The sequence below is a fragment of the Rhea americana genome, unplaced genomic scaffold (assembly GCF_003343005.1).
Source record: "Rhea americana isolate MKP2758 unplaced genomic scaffold, rheAme1 scaffold_29, whole genome shotgun sequence".
NCBI classification, from domain to species: domain Eukaryota; kingdom Metazoa; phylum Chordata; class Aves; order Rheiformes; family Rheidae; genus Rhea; species Rhea americana.
In genome coordinates this window covers 4,382,354-4,385,231 of record NW_028186412.1, presented here as the reverse complement: position 1 = coordinate 4,385,231, position 2,878 = coordinate 4,382,354, and positions in this window count along the sequence as shown.

The following is a 2,878-nucleotide window of genomic DNA, read 5'->3' as shown; positions in this document are numbered from 1 at the left end:
GGGGCTTCCTCTGCCTCGCAGCCGCGCAGCGCTTGCGCGGGGGCGCAGCGTCAGCGAAGTTTGCGGAGCGCAGGGGGAAACGGGCCGGGCACGGGCAGTGCCGCTGCGGGCGCGGAGCCGGGGTGAGGGGCGCGGGGGCCGCAGCGCGTCCTCCGCGCGGCCGGCCCTGGGGGCTGTTAAATACCGAGTAGTATGAATGAAGGTGGATGGGGCGTATCTGCCCCCGCCGCGCGGGGACGGGGCCGCGGRGGGCGGCCCCCTCCGCGGCAGCCCCCGCGCACTTGGCCGGGGCGGGGGGACCCTCTTCTCTCCACCGCGGGTTTGCAGCAGAGGATGAAGAGGATGGAGAAAAGCAAGGATGAACTCGGCAGTTGTGTGCACTGATGCCCTAAGGAAGGAGAGCAAATAATAGGAAAACTTTACCCTTCCTATACCTTTTTTTCCTCTTTCTTTTTTTTCCTCATTTATTTATTTATTTATTTAGGTGGCAAAAATAATGGAGAAAGCAGAGCTTTGTGTATCTAGACACTTCTTTTTGGTGGCTTTGGATTTTTCTATCCGAGCCTTGGAAGTTCCCCAAAGCTGCTGCCAGAGGTCTGTGGCTATTGCAATTAATAATTAAAACAGACATATATAATAAATGGCAGGGAATAAAATCATCCAACAATAGCTGTATGTCGTAGGAGGGAGTTTCTCTTTCTACCTGTGGGTTTGCAGAGAGTTCTTTGTCAGTCATATGGAGTGATTGGAGCATCAGTAATTTAATTTTAAAATGTTAACTGGTAATATGGAAGAATGTTTTTTAAGGTGAATTCTGTAGTTCTGTGTTTGAACACATTTCCCTTAAGATCAGAGTTTTGCTTTCTTAGTCTTTTAATATGTTATTCTATGTCTCCAAGTTATCCTATTTTAGGGGAGAAAGACACCCACTTTAAATGCTGCAGAGAGTGATAGTGGTTTCTGAGGAGTGATTGAGTTCCTCAGCATCAACCACACACCCAAAAGAGCAAGTAAAGAGCACTGAAAGCAGATACATGAACATACCTGCATGAGCATATACATCATCTGTATGCAAATATGTGTGTTTGTGAAAGTATGGAGTTCCTATATATAAATTACTTTTTGAAAGACTTCTTTGCAGATCAATGGAAACCAGACCTCTCATCTTAGGATACACTAATTCATTCCTTTATTTTTCAGTAAGTCTTCTACTTCCCTTTACTCTCCTTCCACATATTCCCTTCCTTCTTGCAGACTTCCTTATGCTTCACATTGTTTATCCATGACTTTCTTTGACCTTTGCTTTTGCTCTTGAGTTTCTTTCCTCTGTTCTTTCTCCTTGCTGGGGGTTCCATCATGTCCCTAAATTCTCTTCAAAATTCAGTTCCTCCTTTTTTCCATCCTTAAGCATTTATAATTTGGACTTTGTAAATTACAGTAAAAAGTAGTAAAAAAATGGATTATTTTTTCCATTCTGTAATGACTGGATGGTTTTTCACCAGTAGTAGCTAATGAACTACTTGGAAACAGTTAAAACATACATTTATTTCAAAGTACGGTCACATTCACACCTAATAGGTAAAATAGATTAGGAATTTAGGTATGTACATTACAGTGCCACAGCAAGCCGTTGGCTGTCAACTGAGCTGAGGAGTGTGCTTATAGTCTTTTTCAAATATAATGGTAATGTGCTCACTTAAAATTAATTTGAAAGAGTCTGGAAGGAACCATTTCTTCATAGGATCCTCGAGTCTATCCTGACAAAGAGTCTTACTCAGAAATTCCTGCATCAAGTCTGTAACTTCTGTTGGAGTTGAAATATGTATTTTATTGAAACTCCCAATCTTGATTTAAAGATTTTGAGAGACAGGAAATCCATCACTTTTCTGGTAAGTTGTTCCAGTTGTTACCTACTCTCATTTGTTAAAATGTACATTTGTCTAGCTTCTGTTTCAATGCTGGATATCAAAGATGAACCCAGCATTCCAGTAACTGTATCATTCGTTGCTGTGCCTAGAGATAATCCCATCTTCTACTTGATACTCTCCCTGCTTAGAGATCTCAAGATCATTTTTGCCAGTCTGGAAAGTAGAGGAAAGAAGAGACTACCACAGCAATCTTCTCTAAGGGACACAAGGGAAAAAAAGAGATAAGCTGCAAAGTCAAAGGGGAAAAAATCCCATTTCTGCAAAGTTTGGAGAACCAAGGGGAACATGATCAAGCAATTGATCAAAATGTTTATCTGAAAGAAAACCTGGAGACAGTAAAAGCCGAAGGGATGCAATCAAGATTAAGTCTAGGAGGATGAGAAGGGGAGATAAGTTTTATACTGACCCCTGCTACTCACTGCTGCTCACTGCCAAGCAAGGAGAGGCCAGAAGCAAGACTGCAAGTTTTCCTGGTAGCTGTGTGAAGGCCATTGCATGAAGCAGCTTCTGAGTTGGGGATCTTACTTCCCCTCATTCCTCCTGGGCAGTCTAAGATTGTGGTAGGTGGTGAAGGGAGAGAAGGCAGGTCTCTGAGACCTATAATGACAAAAAGTCCAGAAATCTCAGAGAAACTAAGATACGATTGAAAAATGTTTTACTGAATACATAAAGAGTGAGGAGCAGATAGGCTAGTGGGGGATTGGAGAGGGATTGCTGGGTTTGTGGTAGTGAATGCTTTCGTTGCTTTAGGACATATAACGGCTCTTAATGGCCTTGCCTGGAGGCCACTGCTAGAGAGGACTCTTCAAAGCATCAACCCTGAATGAACCCTGCTGTAGAAGATGCATAAATAGGATGTAATTGCACTCCAGCAAGGACTGGAAACTTTTGGCTGTTGCCTTGGTCAGATGGACTTGTGCTTGGACCAAATACATTTATGAAAAGACTCT